This window comes from Artemia sp. Qi Xiang Cuo, chromosome 4, assembly GCF_049724085.1.
Source record: "Artemia sp. Qi Xiang Cuo chromosome 4, ASM4972408v1, whole genome shotgun sequence".
In the NCBI taxonomy this organism is placed as follows: domain Eukaryota; kingdom Metazoa; phylum Arthropoda; class Branchiopoda; order Anostraca; family Artemiidae; genus Artemia; species Artemia sp. Qi Xiang Cuo.
In genome coordinates, this window is record NC_142797.1 from 9,605,398 (window position 1) to 9,630,493 (window position 25,096).

The following is a 25,096-nucleotide window of genomic DNA, read 5'->3' on the forward strand; positions in this document are numbered from 1 at the left end:
GGCTTAAGGTGCATAATAGCATCAGTTACAGACGATACAGACAAGGCCGTACCCCGAGGAGGGTTGGGGGGTTTGAACCCCCCCCCCCCCGAAATGTTTGTAAATGGATATAAACATATCCATTTTTCCCGAAAACGTAACAAAAATGGATATAAACAAATTTTATATGCGTCTTTTGAGCTTTTATGTGTAACCCCCCCCCCCGAAATCTTTTTTCGAGTAAAAACCCCTCCGAAAAAAAAAATCCTGGGTACGGCCTTGGTTACAGATACTGTAAAATCAGAGTAAGAGAATGCATGCAAAAATTGGTCAAGGTCTTCAGCATATTTGTGTTCAAGTTGGGGTCAGGTGGAGAGAATTCGGCCACATAAAAGAGATACAACCACTCAGAGGAACATCAGCAGCGGAATGGGAGGTTTTTGGAATCCTTGGAAGGAGTGTCGACCAAAGGAAATAAGGGTTATCTTTGATTTTTTTGAGCTGACTGTTCTATGATTTTCTTGTAGTGGTTCTGAAGTTCCTTGGCAAACTTTTCTTTGTTGCTATGTGGATGGAATTAACAGGACCAGACCGTGGTCGGTCGCATCGATTCGTGGTCGATGAATAGATGCATTGGATCCAGATTGGAAGATGACTTTCGATCCATATGGATCGAAAGTCATGCAACAATACCCATCTAAGCCCAACAGAAATTAATATCAAAATAAATAAGTGATAAGGCAAATGATATAAATTTAATAGAATGTTCAAATCAAAATAAAAACGAACAGAAATATATCTCAATTAAAAGTACATCTAACATCCTGTCAGGCTTCTAAAGGTCAGCTCATCATTTGCACTTTACTACACACAAAATATATTTAAAACGTTCTCTCGCTTATAGCATTAAAATGCCAGTAATGGCTGTGCAATTAAAAGGAAATGAAGCTTATAGAGATTTTTTCGTAACTTCGCCTTGTCACTCCTGGACAGGTGTTCAACCTTTTTGCGTAGAAAGAGAAGAGTCCAGCTAGCCAGATTCATGCCTGGCAGGTTGACGACGGAGCAAATTTTCACTATGCGCCAGTTGATCGAAAAGAAGCGAGAGTTCCACCGAAAACCGTACATCGCATTCGTGGACTTAAAGGCTGCCTTCGATTCTGTTGATCGCCGTTCACTTTGGCTGAAACTAAGAACTACGGGTCTACCCAAGAAATATTGCTCACTTTTTGAAAAGCTGTATGAGAATAGGGAAAGCTGTGTGCTAGTCAATGGAAGACGCAGTCCCAAATTCTCGGTGAAGACTGGTGTCCGGCAAGGTTACGCCGCCGCTCCCGAGCTTTTCATAGACCTGCGTCATAGACCATGTTATGACCAGCACGACGAATCGCCTTCAGTTCGGAGACCGGCAACTCTCTGATGCTGACTTCGCCGATAACATAGCACTAATTGTGAACACCGTCAAAGAGTTCACCAAATCTCTCCAGATTCTATCAGAGTAACTCTTGAAAGTTGTACTAAAAATCTACAGGCAGAAAACCATAATTTTTCTCCTTGAGCCTCCCACATCCTGTTTTACCGTAAAGGAAGTCATCGTCGGAAGCAATTGAGTAGATGTGGCTGACGACTTCACTTACCTGGGATACATTCTGTCGAAGGAGGGCTTGATCACAAAAGAGCTTACATATCAAATATCCAAAACGTCGGTACTTGTTGGGAGACTTAGCAGCATCTGGCGAAAGCCAAACGTAAGCCGCCTTACCAAAATGTGCATTTACAATGCGTCAGTCAGCATTGTTCTGCTGTATGGAGCAGAGACCTTGTCATCTCCAAAATCTATCCTCTGCGCCGTCGATGTCGCACAGACGAAACATCTCCGAAGAATCGAAGGACTTCACTGGACTGACTTCGTTAGAAACCAGACTCTCGTTTCACGTACCGCTCAAACTCCTTTCTCGACGCAGCTCGCCCAGCGTACTGTTCGGTGGTACGGTCAACTCCTTTGCATGTCACGCGACGCCCCGGCACGGGTCGCATTTGACTTTGACCCCACCCTAAAAGGATGGAAGCGACCCAGAGGACGCCCCCCAACAAGGTGGAAAGACAAAGCCGATGAATTCCTCACCCAAGCCCACATCCCGGTGGAAGAAGCTGCGAGCCTGGCAAGCGATAGGTCAACCTGGAGGCGCCTAGTCTCATCGGTCTCTACACCAAACCCTCGACAGGAGCCTTAAGTCAAGTCAAGTAAGTGAAGTGCACTTCTGTAAGGTAGTCTGTACAAAAAAAGCGTTTCAAACACCATCCTCCCCCAAAAACCCAAAAGTGCGCAGCCTGAAATAATAGTCCCCATTTCTGAGTAGCTTTTCCCCATTAAACACTTTTCAAAACACGGATTTAAGCTGTTATTTAAACTTGTGCAATAGGCCGTGGTTCATTTTACACTAGGTTGTAGCATCTAAATCCAGCAGAAGGACTAATTACTAAAAATTAAAAACTACATTTCAGCAAAATCTTGCGGTGTTAGGCGTAATTTATTTTAAACTATCTACGCCGGGGTCAAGCGCCCTCTCTTTCCCTCCCCTTTAATCACCTCTGATCTGCCCTCCTCCTATAAAAACATTGTGCGCCAACTTCAATAAAATGATGGATATTTCCATACTTGTTTATATTTATTTTATTGACATAATCCATCTAATTTGGGTTTTGATTCCTTAATGAAAGAAGAAAAACTTAATCAAAAATGAAATTAAATGTAAAACTTGTTTCTAGGCAATTAACTCTGCCGTTCTTCTGTTTATTTGATCATGTTCCATTTCACAAAATAGATCCTAAGATAACACTCGTTGATTAACACTTAATTAACATCTTAGTATCGTGATGATCTGTGATTGAACTCCTTGATTGGGCATCGATTTTTATGTTATATGTATTTTATATCTATTATGTTAAAATTTTAGCCAAAAATCATATTAACATAGATTAAAAAACATTTTCTGGATAATGATTGTTCTGTGGTATGTTTTTCAAAAGTTATTATGGGTATTACTAATTTTAAAATCCAGGATCAAATTTAGAATTATTTAGTCTACAGAGATTATAAATAGAGAATTCAAACGTTACCATTAGAAGTATAGATGGGATACAACGATGAGAAATCGTTACAATTTTTGAAAAGCTGACTACCTTGATGAATGGTAACTCTGTAATCAAGCCTCAGCTAAAACCTAAACAAGATTTAGTCATGTAACATTATTATACCTAGTTATCCTAATTCTAGGTACAAGGCAGTGTACTAGCTGTTGCCTCCAACAACTTCCAAATTTAATCAAGTTTGCAATACAATGTTTTTGGTCAGAAAATCTGAATAACTCTTATATTTGCCTAAGATTATTAAAAAAAATAGAATTAAACTTTGTAAAATTTTTTAAACCTTCGAATAATATAGAATGAAGCAACAAAAATAAATCTATTACATAAATGAAAACCAAGATAAGTAATTACTTGAACTTAGAACAGCGAAAAATAAACTACAGACAATTTTTGGCGGGTATTATAGTGACCCCACTCAAGAAGTGATGCTAGGTTAATCCTAATGAAACTTACCTAAATATCTTAAAAATATAATTCTTTAGTAACAAATTTATGGAAACTACAACAAAGAATCATGGAAAGCAGGCCGCCCAAAACGCCTTATATTACATACCTAACGAAAATAACAACTCTACGTACTAAATATTTAATTAAAATATAGGCTATCTATATAGTAGTTTATCTCACTCAGCCTAAGCTAAATGTCTCTGAATGTAGACAAACAAACCGGTTTTACCCAGATAGATCAGATCCAACTTCTTGTGTGGAGTCGCTATAATGCATAGGTAACTTTTTGGCTATTAAAACAATCAACATGTCAATGTTTTTCCTTGGGGCTCGGTTACATTTTTAAGTGATTTTCTGACCGGGCTTGGAAAGTGCTGCATGGTCAAGCAGGTGTGATACTGGCGGGTTGGACTCTCCAAAGGATTTGTGAAGGCAATCTTAGACACCTGGACACCACTGAGGAAGGCTCGTCTACAAGTGGAACAAAAAACGATAGGCGGACGAAAGAACAAGCTTTGCGGAGGTTGAGGAAATCATCTCAATCAGGATGATGATTAGTATCGGTGAAAGTTTGATAGAAAAAGACATACATTGTATTACACATATATTGGATAATACATCTTGCGTAAAATTGCTCTCTGTCAAGACATTTTGTTCACTAGAGCGAAGGGGATCTGATTAAAATCCTTGGTTGGGACGGGATAACGACCACGGGGAAGTAGGTGGTGACACTAACCTAACAAACGACACTAACCTAGATTGCCTTGTTTTTGTACCAGGAGATGCACCTCCAATGAAAGCTTTTGTGTGAAGGACGCCTTGTTTTGGCCCGATATTGGAAAGGCTAGTTAGTCTTACGGTCTCCTGTTTAGGTTCCTTGGGAAGTTCAGTTCTGTTTATTTAATTATAATATTACAAAACACATACCATCAATTCAAGTGGTCGTCAAAGAATGATATGAAAGCATTTGGAATGAGAAAAAGGTTAACCAAGTCTCAAGTCAAGGGAAATGGGAGATTTAATAACTTAGCCACTGACTTGAAACTAGTTGAAGAAATTGAGAAGATTAGTTTCTGGCCCAATTGAAATAAGGGGATATATGCTTCTCAAACTGGTTGAAACCAGGCAGCAAAGCCATCTTGCACAAAAAGGTTATGAATTTCAACCCTCCTCCCCTCTGGGAATGGGACAATGAATACTGGTAGATAAATCATTCTCGGACCATTGAATCAAAAATATCCTTTTCCGTGTGTCTCAAAATCAAATTAAATCTTAAAGGAGAAATAAAGAAAACAATTTGGATCACCTTCAATGACACAATTGCCAGAAAATATGACAGTTTACCTAATAACACAGGTGAAATCAAGGAAGACCCAGATACGGAGGTGAAAAGACTTGCTTTCAGTCAAGCAGCCCCGCTGACAGTAATCGAGAAAGGTGAGGAAATAAATATTTGATGGACTTTTGAGTTAAATGACAGAAGAAAAATGGATCAAAGCTAATGAGAATTGCAATCCGAACAATTGACCCAGGAAATTGCCAGACATATATGGATGGTCTGAAACTCCTCAAAAAAGATATAAGGAGAGGAACGAGAATCTAATTAAGGAATTTCCTTGAAAACATAGAATCAGAAGAAGTTAGTACCAAGCTACAGAAGACTAAAAACAGGACACCCGGGTCTACTTAGATAGTGTCTCGAAGGAAGATCGCACTCCCAAACTGAGCCCAGAAGAAAACCTGGACCGTAAACCCAGTAGTTATTAGCCCTAATCCAAGGTATCTCAAGTTTTAAGGGTTGATTGAATCAAAAAGCTATGGATGTTTTCAACCTTTTTAAGGCTCAGATCCTCAAAGGATTTATCTCATCATGCTCCAAAAAGAATGGAAAAAGTAGAAACGCATTGAATCGCAATTCCTAAGAGGGGCCTTACTTTAGGCTACATCCCCAAGATATGGCTAAAAGCAAGAGGTGTTTTTATACCTAAACCTGGGAAAGATGATAATTCAAATCCAATATTGCATAGGCTGATCGCACTAACATCCTTTCAACCAAAAATGAAGGAGCAGTTAATTCATTGGTTTTGAGACCAAAAATCTTGCGTTCAAAAAGTAAAAGCAGGGTTTTAAAAGCAGATATTCTACAGAAATAGTTGTACACCAACGGGTATGATGCATAAAGCAGGCACTAGGAACTAAAAATACGCATTAGGCATATTTCTGAACATAAAAGGGGTGTTTGATAACGCCAATTTTGAATCCATAGAAATATCCATTAAAGAAGAGAAAATAGATGAAACCATACAAAAATGGAGCTCCCATCAAACGGTTCGTGGTAAAGAACTGTAAGTAAGGAGTGACCCGGCTCAATAGTAACCGAAACTTGGAAAAACGGATTTTGATACCAATAGATACATCAAAAGAGTTAGATTTTAATGCTGATTTCAAATATATTAATTTCATCAAGTTCAGTTTTACCCATCAAAAGCTACTCGCCTGAGAAAATTTGCCTGATTTTCGAAAAAAAGGGGAAACACCCCCTAAAAGTCATAGAACCTTAATGAAAATCAAACCATCAGATTCAACGTATCAGAGAACCCTACTGTAGACGTTTCAAGCTCCTATCTGGAAAAATGAGGAATTTTGTAGTTCTTGCCAGAAGAAAGATCACGGATGCGTGTTTTTTTTTTTTTTTTTTTTTTCAGGGGTGATCGTATTGACCCAGTGGTCCTAGAACACCGTGGGAGGGCTCATTTGAACGGAAATTAAAAGTTCTAGTGCCCTTTTTAAGTGTCTAAATAATTGAGGGCAACTAGGCCCCCTGCCACACACATTTTTTTTCCAAAGTCTCTCGATCAAAATTCTGAGATAGCCATTTTGTTTAGCATGGTCGAAAATATAATAAATATGTGTTTTAGGATGACTTTATCCCCCAAAGTCCCCGGTTGGAGGGCTGAAAGTTATGAGCTTTACCAAATGTTTACATATGGTATTGGTTATTGGGAAGTATACAGACATTTTCAGGGGGGATTTTTTCTGGTAGCGGGGGGGGGGGGGGGTCGGGAGTTGTTTGGGAGGATATTTCCATGGAGGAGGTTTTCATGGGGGAAGAGACATTACTATGAAGGGGGCGCCGGATTTCCCAGCATTATTTAAAAAACCGATCAGAAATTAAATAAAAAAAAAAACAAGTTTTTCAACTGAAAGTAAGGAGCAACATCAAAACTTAAAACGAACAGAAATTAATAAGTATATTATTGGGTTCGCCCCCTAGTCAATACCTCGCTCTTTAAGCCAAATATTTTTTTAGTACTTTCATAAGACCTAATTAACGGTATTTGTGATTAAGGGTCATTTTTAAAGAATTGGAACAAAATTCAAACTTTAGCGTAACGAACGAGGTATTGACTAGGGGGCGAATCCTCTAATATACGTATTGAAAATATATGAATATAGAAATTTGTTACGTAAGTTAATTTGTAAGTTACTTATATTTATTACTAATAAAAACGTTTGTAAATAAAATTAAAAACTTTCGAGAAAGCCATTTAACAAAATAAAAGTAAAATTAGTATGAAATTTTGTTTTAATTATTTATGTACAGTGAACCAAAATCAAAACCTGTATTAATTCTAAAACGTTCCAAAAAAAGTAGTTGTTTTTGGCCATTTACGACAATTTATAGCACCGCCCTTAAATTGGTCCCAAATGACGATTTTAATACAAATCAAGTGCTAACATCGAATTTTAACCTTGTATTCTTACAGAATATTGCCCCAAAAGCAGTTGATGGGACCTGTTTTTCCATTTACTAGCTTATATACAAATCGTTCTTTTCATTTTTATGAAGATCTTGATGGAGGGGAGGATCGCTCCTGTAGCCCTCCCCTAATATACGCTTCTGCCTACGAACAATACAGGAAAAAACTTGTTGTTTTTTTTTTTAATTGAGACTGATCAAAGAAGTGACTTGGGGAGCTATGGTCTAACACCTAATAGAGATTTTTATGTTGAAACAATATTTCCCCCCAAAATGCCTTTAAAAGATCCTTCACTCACCTTGTAAGTTCGAGTTTGATATATCCCCACAAGTGATACAATAGACGCCATGTCTTTCACTATTTTTGAAATCACCTTAAACATCTAGATAAGAGCATCTTTTATTTTTAACACTGGAACTGGCTTTAGAAACTTTCAATTGGCTGAGGTTCCAACTACTCTATAATACAAAACTAAATAAAATAAATGACAAAAAATGTGACATTAAACATTACTATCTGAGTCGGAAGCCATGGCAGCACTTGCAGTGGCAGATTTTCTTTACCCTTTTCCAGTATTCCACCAGCTCGGGTGTGTCACCGTGTTCATGGGGGGTTTCCATTTCTTGGTAACGGCTCGTTTACCACCCAGAATAGGATTGAGAGTAGTAAAGCCGAGTTTATTTCTCATTTTTTTTTTAATTGACAGCTGAAAGGGCTCAAGCAGAAGAATCTCGCACAAGCAGAGGAATGTTGCAGGATAAGCATTTTCATAATGACTTCACCCAAGAATGGAAAACTTTCGACTTTCGGACTATCGTTCTATTACTTTAAACCGGAAGTAAACCGTGTCAGAATCTGCATATTTTTTTACATCAGCGCAAAATGGCCTACTTTTTCCATTCTTTGGCTATGTTTTTCACACCAGTCTCCTTTGCCAAATTTGGAAACTGGACAAGAATAGGGACAATGCTTAAGTTTGAGTGGTCAGGAAACAAAGCTATGAGTTCAGTCTGTTTAAGTTTTTTGCCAACGAGAATTTTTAACTGAGAAATCTTTTTCTTATTTCGTTGCTTAGTTTTATCATGTATTCGATACACATTATTTTGAAGGCAGTTGCAGCTGATAACGAAACTTTGTTGTTGGTAAATATAAGCTCTACACGACTGCCAGAGTCAACTTATTTCATGTCTCGAAAGTGCTGTGGGTCCCTGAGCTATACCAAAATTTCTTCATCGATAAAAAAAAACACAAACATTAGTTCAACAATTCTGAATTGTATCAAATCGTACCATAATTTTGTAAAATGTACCATATTTTGTAGGATTGTACTAAATTGTACCAGCACAGGTGAAATGTACCAAAATAGTACAATTGTACCACGTTTGGCATCACTGGCACTCAGGCATACACCAATGATCTACTATCTCGCACGAGGCATATAGCTGAGACCCGGCTTGAATTACGACATCCGTTACTCAATACCACGGTTGCCAAGTTTTCGGCAGAACGTATAGCCCAAACTGGCATAATTACTAGCCCAAAAATAGCCCAAAAATAGGAAATGCCATTGTAACCCTATCCTGCTCAATTATAGCGCTGTTATTGGTAAAACAAGGAAGAAATACAATCGGAATATCGGATAACCTGCACATAAGTATAGGTCAAAAGCAAAATAGAGCTCTGTGAACAAACAAAAATATTAACATCGTCCACGTATGCCGTCGTTAAATTGGTTAGTGCTTCACTGAAAGCAAATATTATATAAAAGCAAAAAGGCAAATTTTCATGCCCAAAGGTATGGTGAAAGCATTCGCACGGGATTCTGACTAATGGACAATTCTTCTGGGATTGGTATGTTTTGATGGGTGTCTTTGGGCTGAAAAACCTCTTCCTAGCTAATTTATCTATTACGGGTTGCCTCCCCGTAGTAGCATAATATTTGTAGGCATGAATATATAATGAGTCGGAGGTAATAGGCTTGAGATTGTCTGTACAGGATTTCGAATCTTGTTGATAGAAGAGCATCGCCAAGTGCTGAAAACCATGTTGTGACCAAAATGGGCCCAGGATTGCACAGATCCTCCGTCCATGGTGGTCCCAGGGACTTCTTGCTGTTTGGTTCTAAGCTTGCTTAGGCACATCAGTATTAATCTGAGAAGATATGTGATCCCGGTCCTGCACTGGTATCCAGTATCATTGCTTTTCCTGAGGCGAAAAACATTTCAATGATTTAAAGAACATGAAAATTGGAACTTGGAATGTTACGACATTAAAAAATGACTATCGTATCGACATTTTAACTGAGGAATTTAGATAATTCGAACTGGACTTATTAGGAGTGTCAGAATATCATTCCCGAGGGGTGGTAACTATTAGGCTAGGTGATACAAAATTTGTTTACTTAAGCAGGAAGGACGGGGTACATAGACAGAGACTAGGGTTCATGATGACCGAGGAAGCTTCCAATTCTTGTTTAGGCTGGGATGGTATTAATAATAGAATACTAATTGCTCATTTTATGACTAAAAAGTTCAGGGTATCAGTTATAGTAGTATACGCCCCTGTAGAACCGATTGATGGAGATACTAGTGACTCAGATGAATTTTACTTACAGTTACAGGAGCAAATAGAAAGGGTCCCAGGTTGAAATACGATGTTATTACTGAGAGATTTTAATGCACAGGTTGGTAGAAATAAAGATAGATGGTATCCCCGCCTCAATAAATTTGGTGTAGAAAAAGAAAACAGTAATTGATACACACTTTTGCAATATTGTAGGTATAACAATCTAGTTATAACCAATACGGTGCTTGGTCATAAAATGGCTCATAAGCTAAAATGGTATTCACGTGATGGTAAGACAGCAAACCTTGTTGATTATGCTATAGTAAACCGAAGACTGGCAGGATCAATACAAGATACTAGGGTATATAGGAGTGCTGTTATTGATGTTAAAAGTAAAGATCACCATCTAGTAGTGTCAAGGGTTAATTTAAAGCAGAAATATCGGAAGGGTAATTGCCTCCCGGGAAGTTATGATGTTGGTAGACTTCAGGATGAGAATTTGAGACAAACTTTCCAGGAACAGTTGAATACTAATCTTAAGAGTTTAAAATTTGATAATGTCGAAGATGGTTGGAATAATTTTAGAAAAAAAATTTGAGAAGTTGCTGAAGGTGTCTTAGGGAAGAAAGCTAGAACTGCAGCTAAGAATATTAGTGAAAAAGCTTTATGTTTAATAGAAAGGAGAAAGGACTTGTACAAGAAATATCTGAGTGATAGATCGCATGAAAACAAAAGAAATGTAAAGAAAGCGGAGAAAGCATTGAAATATGAACTAAGGAGGTGTGAAGTGGAGGCCATGGATAGGATTGCCGAGGATTTGGAAGATGCAGCTAGACGGCATAATAGTAAAATATTGTACTGGCACGTTAACAAATTGAGAGGCAGTAGTCAATCCGGACTTGTCCCAGTTAAAGATAGGAATGGGGTGGCAATTAGCGATAAGGAAAAAACTATAGCGAGATGGGCCGAACATTTTGAGAATTTGCATAACCGAGATAGGGTTGCAGGAAAAGATATAGAGGAAAAGGAAAAAGTTTGTGATCCTTTGGATGTGAAGGAAGATTTGTTTTGTGGGGAGGAATTAGCAACAGTAATAAAAGGATTAAAAAATAATAAGGCTCCAGATGCTAATAGGGTGGTAAATGAGTTTCTTAAATATGGTGGTTCGGAGGTTAGAAATAAGTTATTGAAGATTATGAATATGATTTTTGAAAAAGGGGAAGTACCTAACGATTTTAGGAACACCTTAATTAAGCCACTTTATAAGAAAGGTGATAAAAGTGAGTGTGGTAATTATTGAGGCATTAGTCTGGTCTCTGTAGGTAGCAAATTGCTTAGTAATATGATACTTTTTAGACTGAGAGATGCCGTAGACAAAGTTTTAAGAGAAGAGCAGTGCGGTTTTAGAAAAGGTAGAGGATGGGTTGACCAAACTTTCACTCTTAGGTTAATAATTGAGAAGTGCCTAAGTTTTCATACACCTTTGGTCCTCAGTTTTATAGATTATGAGCAAGCGTTTGATTCTGTTGATAGAGGAGCTTTAGTAAAGGTTTTATCCTTGTATGGTACATCAGCCAAATACACTAAAGTGACTGGTGCCATGTATGAGAATAGCACCGCTGCGGTTAAGGTAGGAAATGATGTTAGAAGCTTGTTTTGTTTTAGATTAGGGGTACAGCAGGGTTTTGTTTTATCCCACTCTACATGGGTTTTTTTTATTGACTTTGTTTTTTAAGGATAACATGAAAGTCAACGGAATCCAAGGGATTCACATTAGTAAGAAAAAGCCTAATGGACTTAGATTTTGCTGATGATTTAAGCATCCTAGATGAAAGTGTGAGAAAAATGAATGAAGTTTTAGAGGTTTTGCGAGTTCAGGGTGCTAGTATTGGTTTGAAAATTAATGTTAGGAATACTAAGTCACTAAGGCTAGGAATAAATGAAGATGAAATGGTGACGTTGGGTAATGAAAAGATTGATCAGGTTGGCAGCTTCACTTACCTTGGTAGTATTATTAGTAAAGATGGTGGGAGCAGTGAAGATGTTAAAAATAGAATACCCAAGGCTCAGGGTGTGTTTTTACAGTTAAAAAAAGTCTGGAAGAAGAGGAAGATAAGTCTGAAAACCAAGATTAGAATCTTAGAAGCTACAGTGATGACAGTGGTCAAATATAGCTCTGAAGCATAGGCGCTCAGAAAAGCGGATGAAGATTTAATAAATGTTTTCCAGAGAAATTGCTTAAGGATTGTTCTGGGTACCCGGCTGACTGACCGTATTTCAAACAATAGGCTATACGAAAAATATGGTTCAATACCGCTTTCTAGGTCTATAATGAAAGAAAGGTTGAGGTGGTTAGGGAACGTTGAGTGGATGAAGGAGGAAATAGTTCCAAGCGTGGACGTCTTCGGTCAACCGTCGAGGCCTAAGTAGAGATCATGTCGTCCTCGCCTGGGGTTGGAGGATGTCATAAAGATAGATTTAAAAGACCTCGATACGTTATGGGTGGGTGTGTATAGGACGGACTTCAATATATCGGGATTGCGAAGGAGCATGCATAGCTCTGCTGGCCTCAGGCGGCTTGATGCTGCGATGAGTCGCTAGTAGTAGTAGTAATCTTGGAAAAAAGGTGGTTGCCCTCCATTCTTTTCTGTCACTTAAAAAGAACAATAGAAATTTCAATTCCCGTTTGAATTAGCCCTCTCCTGATCTTCTAGGACCATTGGTTCAAATACGATTACCCCTGGGAAGAAAAAAAATAAATGCGCACCTGCGACCTTTCTTCTAGCATAAAATGCAATCCAAATTTTTTCACAAGGGAGTTTGAAACCTTGGTAAATTTCTAGGTGCCACTATAATTTAGCTAAGATGAAAGCAAAAATTTCTTTTGATGCCTTTTCCTATGTTCTTTCGTAATTCAATAATCGCCTCTGGGGCTAGTTGCATCTTGAGCCCTTAAAAGGACCCCAAAGGTATTTCATTTTTGTAATCACACAAAGAAGTTATTAACTCTAGTTAAGTAATTGAAAAGTGATTAAAAACATATCACTAGTTTAAATATGGGTTATCCAAGAGTAATATATTCCAAAAATACTTATTTATAACAATTCAAACCTCATTTATTAGGGAACTCAACTATAAACCGTTTTCCTACCGTTTCAAGTTTTTCAAGTGCCGTCGACCAAAATGGCACTGAATTTTGCGGTACGAAACTTTGCCGTCGACAATTCAGGGTATATTCGAATTCAGGGTATATATTTGCACATTGGGGGTGGGTAAATTTCACGGTAGCTTTGCAGTCGGCCATATAGTTTAGCTAGGATGAAAGTGAAAACATCATTTGATGCTTTTTTATGTTTTTTTTCATAATACATATAAGTACCTTCGGGGCCCCTTTAAGGGCTCAAGATGCAATCGGCCCCAGAAGCGATTATTGAATTATAAAAGAGCATAAAAAAGGCATCACATGCCATTTTCACTTTCATCTTAGCTACATTATAGTGCATCTAGTAGGAAAATGTCTAGTAAGAACATCTAGTAGGAAAATGTCTGGTTTGTATTGGGTCCTGGCTCAAGATGTTTCATCATATTAACGTTAAGCTAGAGTTAACCTCCAACAGTTGGCAAGGTTCAAACTAGGCGTTAAAGCAATGGACACTTGTGGACTGAGCTTCGACTATGTATGGGAGTCCATCGGTAAAATAATCAAGCAGTTCATGGTAACAAACTGTAAGTGAGGGCAACTCGGTAACCGAAACTCTAAAGAAAGGTGTTTTGATGACAATATATACATCAAGAGGATTTGATCCTTAGCTGCTTCTAAATATGTAAGATTCATTAGGTTGAAAGGACCCAACACAAGTTAAGAGAAGGAGAAAATTTGTTCCATTTTCGAAAAAGGGGAAACCATCCCAAATGGATGAGTGATCTTGATAAAAAGTACACCATCAGAAAACCTATTTACAGAGGTTTGAAGCCCCAATCTGCAAAAATGCAATGTTTTGTATTAATTCCGAGACGAATGATCATTGAGTGTATTTTTATTTTGTTGTTTTTCCCCCAGAAGTGATTTTACTGAAACAGTGGTTTTTGCGTTAATTAAACTTGCTCCTATCGCAAGTTTATCAAAAAACGTATTTTGCGCCCTTATTTCGATCCACCCTGATTTGGGGCCCCTCCTAGAATCAGGGTGGGGCTATAGCATCAGCCCGCCCCCGCCCTAAATGACGCCCCTGTGTTCAACGTAGTTGAAAGTTCTGGAAATTAGAACTGGAATCGGAGGACGAGTACCCCCCCTCCCTCACGGCCATGATTTCCCCAAACACTTCCGATTAACATTTTGATATGGCCATTTTGTTGAAGGTATTTGAAGGGTCCGAAAATTAAATCTTTGAGTATGATGAGCCCCCACAACCCTCAGTGCTAAGGTTGTAAGTTATGCCCTGGGAGCATGAAAGGTTTTTATAGAAAGTTTTGTCGTAAAAACTTCAAAAAGGGCTAGTTCTTTAGAAATTGAGAGGCCTATGGTCCTTTTTAATAGTCGAAAGTAACCTGAGGGAGAATCATCCCTCCCCCGCCCAACAATTCCCCAAACATTTCCGATCAACATTTTGATATATCCATGTTATTCGACGTAGTTGAAAGGTCTGGAAATTTGAGGATGACATCTCCCCCCTCGATAGCCCTCAGGACAACGGTCGTAAGTTATGTCCTTGGGTCATATAAGGTTTTTATAGAGAGTTTTGTCGTAGAAGCTTCAAAAAGGGCTCATTCGATTGGAAATTTAGAGGACTAGTGCCTTTTTATTAGTCAAAAGTGATCAGAGGGCAAATGCCCCCCCCCACGCACATTATTTCCCCAAACACTTCCAATCAAACTTAGAGATAGCCATTTTGTTCAACGTATTAAAAAAGCTCATTCGTAAAATAGCTCAGACGATTGGAAATTGAAAGATCTAGTGCCCATTTTAATAGTCGAAAGTGTTCGGAGGGCAACTAACCCCCCTCCCACGCGTACCTTTTCCCCAAACACATCCAATCAAAATTTTGAGATAGGCATTTTGTTCAACGTAATTGAAATGTACACAAACTATGTCTCTGAGGATAACACCCCCCCCAGTAGCCCTCAGGGTAAGGGCTGTAAGTTATGCCCTGGGGGCAGATAAGGTTTATATAGAAAGACTGATCGTATATACTTCGGAGGGGGGCTCATTGGATGGGTAATCTTCTAGTGTCCTTTTTAATATTGACAGTGATCAAAGGGTGGATACCTAACACCCCCACCCCCTCCCACACCCGCGCATTTTTACGATCACGATGAGAAACATAATCGGAATGGGACTATTTGTATGCTAACACTGCTATTACAATTGCTATTAATTATCAAAATTAGTAGTATTTTTATTCGTCAAAAATTATTGCATACAAAACTTCGAATACCGTATCACAAAATTCATCATTTGATTCTCTATTTTGAAAAGGGATAACAACAATTCAAAAACTTTAAAAAAGAAAACCAAAAGTTTGAAGCTTAGTACCTATCGTTGTTAGAAATCGGACTAGCTTTAATAATCAAATATGTTTGAAAAGACTGCAGTATTCAAAGAAAGCAATTTGACTCAAATTGTCTGCAGACTGGCTTTAATAGTCAAATATCTTTGAAAAAACTGCAGTATGAAATGACAGCAAATTGTCTCAAATTGTCTGCGGTTATGTTGCGATACATTATTCCCTGCTCATTTGTTATTTTAAAATGTTTAATCCAGTTACTTTTGTGAGGTGGTTTCAAATTGTCAAATTGTAAATGTTAAGTATTTGCATATTATATTTTTTGGTGAGTCTATTTTAGTTTTATGTATTTTTTAGTTTTATTTTTTTTTCTCTACGCTGAAGACGCCTTGTCAGATACAGGCGAAATATCCGTTTTTGTTTTTTCTTCGTTTTCATTTACTGGCCATAGACCCGTTTGTCGTATTTATATTTTTTGTGTTTTCTATCAACCTAACACATGAATTCGTAAGACTGACACCGGAATTTTGTTTTATGATCTTTGAATTATTTTTAACAAAATGGCTATTTCAAAGTTTTTATCGGATGCATTTGGGAAAAAACGGTTTCGGGGGGGGGGGGGTTATTTTTTGTTTATTTGAATTAAAATTGTGTCAGTTGTGGAGATCAGCGTGACTGGAAATTAGTTCTGGAAATTATGCCTTTGCGCAGGACACTCCCCCCACAGTCTTCCAGGCAAGGGTTATAAGTTATGCCCTGGGGGCATCTAAGGTTTTCATTGAAATCTTTAAAAAAATTTTAATCTTTAAAAAAGGCTCATTCGATTGGAAATTCAAAGGGCTAGTGCCCTTTTTAATAATCAAAAGTGATTGGACGGCAAATAACCCCCCTCTCACGCCCACCTTTTCCCCAAACACATACAATTAAAATTTTGAGATAGCCATTTTATTCAACGTAATTGAAAATTTTTGGAATTTGGTCTGTAAGGATGACAATGCCCTCCCCCCAAAGCCCTCAAGGCAAGCGTTGTAAGTTATAACCTGGGGGCATATAAGTTTTTTTATAGAAAGCGATGTTGTAGAAAGTTCAAAAAGGGCTAGTGCTCTTTTTAATTGTCGAAAGTGATTGAAGGGCAACTAACCCCCTCTAACGCCCACCATTTCCCCAAATACATCCAATCAAAATTTTGAGATATCCATTTTCCTCAACATAGTTGAAAGTTCCGAAAAATAGGTCTTTTAGGAAGATAACCCCCCTCAGAGCCCTCAATGCAAGAGTTGTAAGTTATGCCCTGGGGGCATATAAGTTTTATATGGAAAGTTGTTGTAGAAATTTCAAAAATGGCTCATTTGTTTGGAAATTGAAAGGGCTAGTGCCCTTTTTAATAGTCGAAAGTGAATGGAGAGTATTTAACCCCCCTCTCACGCCCACCATTACCCCAAAAATATTCAATGAAAGATTAGAGATAGTCATTTTGTTCAACGTAGGTGAAAGTTCTAGAAATTATGTAATTGAGGATGACTAACCCCCCAGAGCCCCCAGGGCAAAGGTTGTAAGTTAGGCCATGGGGGCATATAAGGTTTGTATAGATAGCATTGTCGTAAAACTTCGAAAGCGGCTCATTCACTTGGAAATTGAGAAGGCTAGTGCACTTATTAGCAGTTGAAAGTGATTGGAGGGTAACTAACCCCCTTCTAACGCCCACCATTCCCCAAATACATCCAATCAAAATTTTCAGATAGCCATTTTGTTCGACCAGTAGCGTCATTTCATTCTGAGCTAAATGGGGGCTAAACAACCTCTGTGGGCCCCGAAACTGTCTGGCTCACAGTTGTTAAAGATCAATATTTCTTGACAGTGGTTAGCACAGGTCTCTCCCAAGATCGACTAATAATAGTAAGAAGCAATTTAAAAGTGTTTAATGAATACAGAGAGAACTTAAGTTGGAAAGTAATTTACAATTTTATTGCAAAACTATGAATGGTCAAAGTCTCATTTTTCCAAAAATATCAACCATAGCATTGATATTCAATAATTTCATCACTGAGACTGCGCTAACAAGAAAATTCTTTTGCTGTATGAAAGATTTCATCAAAGCCATCGTCAGTTTGCATGTCTAAAATTTTATCTTGCATACCTGCAATAAGACCAATAGCTTTAAAGAAAACTAGGTCTACCTCCCGCAGCTGCTCAGACAAAGTTTGTGGCACAAATTTTTTTTCCCTTGATGGAGTATAGATATAAATTTAAATTTATGAAGTCTGGTTGAAAGTTCGTGGGCCTGGGCTGCCAATTTTCCGTCACTAGATGTTCTGGTAATTCATAAAGCGGCCAAAACACAATTGTATCTATTCAGTACTTTGCTCACCAATAAATTTCGGTATGTCCATCTGTAGTAGATGATTTCTCCAGCTGAAGAACAGTTATGCCGGTGGCATTTTGAGCATTAACAAACAGTTGGTAGCGTGTCTTGCTATTCACATCAAAACGGTACAATTCTTGAAGAGCGGAGATGAAAGATGCCATTCATCTCAAGTTCTGAATGAAATCACCCAATACAAGATTCAGTCTATGAGCAAGGCAGTTAATGTAAATTGCATGTGGTGCAATTTCTATAATACAGGCTTGCCCGCCTGAAAAGTGGCCGCTAAAGACACTGACTTGGTATTTTCACAGAAAAATTAAAAAACTACAAATTTTCACTTCCTTCTGGATGTTGAACAGTAAATTCCCCTCCCCCCATCATAATTTTTCTTGAATAACATCAATTGATAGGTCTGAGTTTTCTTTCATTGCTCAGGTTTTTCTTGTATAGCTCTCATTTGTTATGTTTTTCTCACCATTTTTATAAGTTGGTTCAAGCTAAACCAGTAGAAGTGACCCTATAACTCGTGTCACGCACCCCTGCTGCCACCTATAACTTTTTTGCACCCCAAATAAGGGCATAGCCTCCCTAAGGAGAATGATTGCGTAATCAGTCAATGACCTCTTTTTCCAAGGTCGATTTATTTGATGTTTCTATGTGTAATAACTCCGGAACGAAGGTTGCACATGCGCATTGAATTCTAACGGGAACAATGTTATTGATCTAGGACTCGAGGGGGAAGTGAATTTCCGAGAACTTGATTGCGTAATCAAAGTGTGTCAACAACAACAACATCGACCTTGGAACACCTGTGCTGTCGACCTCAATTCACCTATCGTGAATCAATAATTCCCCTTAGAAACAACAAATTAATTCCCATTTCTTGACAGATCAATCAACCAATGACATCATCTATCAGACTTTCAAAATTTTCGCATAGAAACGATTCTCCAGGAATAAATCCAAGTCAATAATGTCTTTGCCTCGGAAACAAATCTTTTGGTCGAACTCCAAAGGATATTAATAGCCAAAGGCCATGGAAACAATTCTCCAAGAAACATCTTAGCGATGAATTGTTTTCGCGCGGGAATCAGGTTTCTTATTAATTTGAAATGCATTAGCGCAGAGATGCCAAAAACAAAAGGAACACGCTGAATTACGTTTAGGGATTATTTGGGCGAAACTGTTTTAGACAGGTTATGGAACTATTTCGGCGAAACAGTTAGAGACATTTTAAAAGATGATTTTTGAAGAGATTTTAGAAGAGAATTTAATGGTGAAACTCTGTGGTCGTTATAATACACAAGTTTCATTTGAACAATGTTGTGAGGTCCTCTAACCCAACCCTAAAGGGTTCCAATCCTCCTACCCCAACCCCGAAGGAAGCCCCCGGTCCTCAAAGGCCCCCCAAGCTCCCAAAGGGCCACCGGCGCCCCCGAAGGCCCACCCAGACCCCCAAAGGCCATCCCCGGGTTCCCCAAAGGCCCATCGAGCTCCCAAAGAACCAACGGGGTCCCAAAGGCCCTCCACCGGTCCCCAAATGTCCCCCAGGCCCCCAACTGCCTCCCGGACCCCCAAAGGCCCATCGAGCTCCCAAAGGACCAACGAGGTCCCGAAGGCCCTCCCCCGGCCCCCAAAGGTCCCCCGGACCAGAGAAGCGCCGCCAGGATGCGTCGTGGGCCAGGAAAGCGCCGCAAGGATGCGCCGCAGGGATGCACCACGGGTCAGGAAAGCGCCGCAGGGGATGCGCCGCAGGGAGGCACTGCAGGAAAACGCTGCAGGATGTGCCACAGGGATGCGCCGCAAAAAAAAGTACACTAAAAAGTAAAAATTTCGAAATGTTATCCCCCAAACGCCCTCCTCAGACCCCCAAAGGCCCTCCCCTGGTCCTCAAAGGTCCCCCCGAGCTCCCACCCGACCACCGGCCCTCAAGGGACCCACAGACCCTCAAAGGCTCTCCCCGAGCACCCGTCTTTCGTTGATGTGTGTTGTCTGAAACCTATGATTTGGGATGTGTAGTTTGCTACTTCAGGCTTTTCTAAGCTAAGGTTTCCTAGTATTTCCTAGGTGAATGTTGTCTGAAACCAATAGTTTGGGATGAGTAGTTTGCTATTTCATGCTTTTATGAGCTAGGTTTCTTAGCCTTTCGTTGGTGTGTGTTGACTGAAACTTATGATTTGGGATATGTAGTTTGCTATTTTTGAATTTTCTGAGTTTGATTTCTTAGTCTTTCATAGGTGTGTGGTGTCTGAAACCTATGATTTGGGATGTGTAGTTTGCTATTTTCGACTTTTCTGAGCTGGATTTCTTAGCCTTTCATAGGTATGCGATGTCAGAAAATTATGATTTGGGATGTATAGTTTGCTATTTCATGCTTTTCTGAGCTAAGGTTTTCTAGTATTTCGTAGGTGAATGTTGTCTGAAACCAATAGTTTGGGATGAGTAGTTTGCTATTTTTTACTTTTCTGAGCTAGGTTTCTTAGTCTTTCGTTGGTGTGTGTTGACTGAAACCGATGATTTGGGATATGTAGTTTGCTATTTTTGACTTTTCTGAGCGGGATTTCTTAGCCATTCGTAGGTGTGTGTTGTCTGAAACCTATGATTTGGGATGGGTGGATTGCGACTTGTGACTTTTCTGAGCTGGATTTCTTAGCCTTTCATAGGTGTTTGTTGTCTGAAACCTATAGTTTGGGATGACTAGTTTGCTATTTTTGACTTTTCTGAGCTAGGTTTCTTAGCCGTTCATAGGTGAGTGTTGTCTGAAACCTATGATTTGGGATATGTAATTTGCTATTTCCGACTTTTCATAACCGGATTTCTTAGTCTTTCGTAGGTGTGTGGTGTCTGAAACCTATGATTTGGGATGTGTGGGTTGCTATTTTTTTGAATTTTCTGAGCTGGATTTCTTAGCCATTCGTAGGTGTGTGTTGACTGAAACCTATGATTTGGGATGGTTAATTTGCTATTTTTGACTTTTATGAGATATATTTCTTAGACTATAATATGTGTGTCCTTTCAGAAAATTATGATTTGGGAGTTGGAGTTTTCTTTTTTTACTTTTAATATATAGGATTCTTAGTAACTCATAGGTGTTTGTTGTCTGAAACTTAGGTTTTGGGATGAGTAGTTGGCTATTTAAGACTTTTCTTAGCTAAGGTTTCTTAGTATTTCTTAGGTGAATGCTGTCTGAAACTTATGATTTGGGATATGTAAATTACTATTTCGGGCTTTTCTGAGTTGGATTTCTTAGTCTTTCATAGGTGTGTAGTGTCTGAAACCTATGATTTGGGATGTGTAGTTTGCTATTTTCGACTTTTCTGAGCTAGGTTTCTTAGCCTTTCATAGGTATGTGTTGTCAGAACATTATGATTTGGGATGTGTAGTTTGTTATTTCAGGCTTTTCTGAGCTAAGGTTTTCTAGTATTTTGTAGGTGAATTTTGTCTGAAACCAATAGTTTGGGATAAGTAGTTTGCTATTTTTGACTTTTAAGAGAAAGTTTTATTAGTCTTTCGTTGGTTTGTGTTGATGAAACCGATGATTTGGGATATGTAGTTTGCTATTCTTGACTTTTCTGAGCTGGATTTCTTAGTCTTTCATAGGTGTGTGTTGTCTGAAACCTATGATTTGGGATGGGTGGATTGCTATTTTTTGACATTTCTGAGCTGGATTTCTTAGCCTTTCATAGGTGTTTGTTGTCTGAAACCTATAGTTTGGGATGAGTAGTTTGCTATTTTTGACTTTTCTGAGCTAGGTTTCTTAGCCGTTCATAGGTGAGTGTTGTCTGAAACCTATGATTTAGGATATGTAATTTGCTATTTCTGACTTTTCATAACCAGATTTCTTAGTCTTTCGTAGGTGTGTGATGTCTGAAACCTATGATTTGGGGGTGTGTGGGTTGCTATTTTTTGACTTTTCTGAGCAGGATTCCTTAGCCATTCGTAGGTGTGTGTTGACTGAAACCTATGATTTGGGATGGTTAATTTGCTATTTTTGACTTTTCTGAGCTGGGTTTCTTAGTCTTTCGTTGGTATGTGGTGACTGAAACCGATGATTTGGGATGGGTGGATTGCTACTTTTGACTTTTCTAAGCTAGATTTCTTAGTCTTTCATTGGTGTGTGTTGTCTGAAACCTATAGTTTGGGATGACTAGTTTGCTATTTTTGACTTTTCTGAGCTAGGTTTCTTAGCCGTTCATAGGTGAGTGTTGTCTGAAACCTATGATTTAGGATATGTAATTTGCTATTTCTGACTTTTCATAACCGGATTTCTTAGTCTTTCGTAGGTGTGTGATGTCTGAAACCTATGATTTGGGCGTGTGTGGGTTGCTATTTTTTTACTTTTCTCAGCAGGATTTCATAGCCATTCGTAGGTGTGTGTTGAATGAAACCTATGATTTGGGATGGTTAATTTGCTATTTTTGACTTTTCTGAGCTAGATTTCTTAGCCTTTCTTAGGTGTGTCCTTTCAGAAAATTATGATTTGGGAGGTATAGTTTGTTTTTTGGACTTTTCAGAGCTAGGATTTTTAGTCACTCATAGGTGTTTGTTGTCTGAAACTTCGAGTTTGGGATGAGTAGTTGGCTATTTCAGACTTTTCTGAGCTAAGGTTTCTTAGTATTTCGTAGGTGAATGCTGTCTGAAACTTATGATTTGGGATATAGTATTTCGTACGTGAATGCTGTCTGAAACTTATGATATGGGATATGTAAATTACTATTTCGGGCTTTTCTGAGTTGGATTTCTTAGTCTTTCATATGTGTGTGATGTCTGAAACCTATGATTTGGGATGTGTAGTTTGCTATTTTCGACTTTTCTGAGCTAGGTTTCTTAGCCTTTCATAGGTATGCGTTGTCAGAACATTATGATTTGGGATGTATAGTTTGCTATTTCAGGCTTTTCTGAGCTAAGGTTTCCTAGTATATCGTAGTTGAATGTTGTCTGAAACATAAAGTTTGGTATGAGTAGTTTGATATTTTTGACTTTTATGAGCTAGGTTTATTAGTCTTTCGTTGGTGTGTGTTGACTGAAACCTATGATTTGGGATATGTAGTTTGCAATTTTTGACTTTTCTGAGCCTTTCATAGGTGTGTGTTGACTGAAACCTATGATTGGGATGAGTGGTTTGCTATTTTTGTCTTTTCTGAGCTAGATTTCTTAGCCGTTCATAGGTGTGTGTTGTCTGAAACTTATGATTTGGGATGTGTAGTTTGCTATTTGAACTTTTCAGAGCTATGATTCTTAGTCCGTCATAGGCGTTTGTTGTCTGAAACTTCTAGTTTGGGATGAGTAGTTTTGCTATTTCAGGCTTTTCTGAGCTAAGGTTTCTTAGTCTTTCATAGGTGAATGATGTCTGAAACCTATGATTTGGGATATGTAAATTACTATTTCGGGCTTTTCTGAGTGGGATTTCTTAGTCTTTCATAGGTGTGTGTTGTCTGAAACCTATGATTTGGGATGGGTGGATTGCTACTTTTGACTTTTCTGAGCTGAATTTCTTAGCCTTTCATAGGTGTTTGTTGTCTGAAACCTATAGTTTGGGATGACTAGTTTGCTAATTTTTGACTTTTCTGAGCTAGGTTTCTTAGCTGTTCATAGGTGAGTGTTGTCTGAAACCTATGATTTGGGATATGTAAATTACTATTTCGGGCTTTTCTAAGCTAGATTTCTTAGTCTTTCGTTGGTGTGTGTTGTCTGAAACCTATGATTTGTGATGGATGGATTGCTACTTTTGACTTTTCTGAGCTGGATTTCTTAGCCTTTCATAGGTGTTTGTTGTCTGAAACCTATAGTTTGGGATGAGTAGTTTGCTATTTTTGACTTTTATGAGCTAGATTTCTTAGCCTTTCATAGGTGTGTCCTTTCAGAAAATTATGATTTGGGATATGTAAATTACTATTTCGGGCTTTTTTGAGTTGGATTTCTTAGTCTTTCATAGGTATGTGTTGTCTGAAACCTATGATTTGGGATGTGCGGGTTGCTATTTTTTTACTTTTCCGAGCTGGATTTCTTAGCCGTTCATAGGTGAGTGCTATCTTAAACTTATTATTTGGGATGGTTAATTTGCTATTTCCGGCTTTTATTAGCTAGGTTCCATAGCCTTTCATAGGTGTATGTTGTCAGAAAATTACGATTTGGGATGTGTAGTTTGCTATTTGAACTTTTCAGAGCTAGGATTCTTAGTCCATCATAGGTGTTTGTTGTCTGAAACCAATAGTTTGGGATGACTAGTTTGCTATTTCAGACTTTTCTGAGCTAGATTTCTTAGCCGCTCATAGGAGTGTGTTGTCTGAAAATTATGATTTGGGTTATGTAAATTACGTTTTCGGGCTTTTCTGAGTTGGACACTTCTAAATTTTTCCACACACGAAAACTTACACACACACACGTCAAAACTGACACATACAAAATCTTAGACACACAAAAACTTACACACACACACACACACAAAAACTTACACCCACACTCAAAAACTTACACCCACACGCAAAAACTTACATACACACAAAAACTTACATGTACACAAAAACTTACACACACACTAAAACTTACACACACTCACAAAAACTTAAACACACACACCAAAACTGACAAACACACACTAAAACTTACACACACACACCCACACACAAACATACAAAAAACAAACAAATGCACACTAAAACTTACATGAACATAAAAAATTACATGAACACAAAAACTTACACACACTCACAAAATCTTACTCTCACACACAAAAACTTACACACACACAATATAAATTTAACACACACTCTAAAACTTACACACACACACACACAAAAACTTAAACACACACACATGAAAACTTACACACACACACACGAAAACTTACACACACACGCCAAAACTTACACACACGCCAAAACTGTGTGCATGTAAGTTTTTGTGTGCATGTAAGTTTTCGTGTGCATGTGTAAGTTTGTGTGTGAGTGTGTGTGTGTGTGTGTGTGTGTGTAATAATTTTTGTGTGTTTAATATTTGGAGTGTGGGTGTATTTGTTAGTTTGTGTTTCTGTTGCATGTTTTTGTTTGTGTGTGTGTGTGTGTGTGTGTAAGTTTTTGTGTGATTGTAAGTTTTTGTGTGCATGTAAGTTTTCGTGTGCATGTGTAAGTTTTTGTGTGTGTGTGTGTGTGTAAGTTTTTGTGTGTGTCAGTTTTGGCGTGTGTGTGTAAGTTTTCGTGTGTGTGTGTGTTAGTTTTCATGTGTGTGTGTGTTAGTTTTTGTGTGTGTGTGTGTGTTAGTTTTCGTGTGTGTGTGTTAGTTTTAGTGTGTGTGTGTAAGTTTTTGTGTGTGAGTGTAAGTTTTTG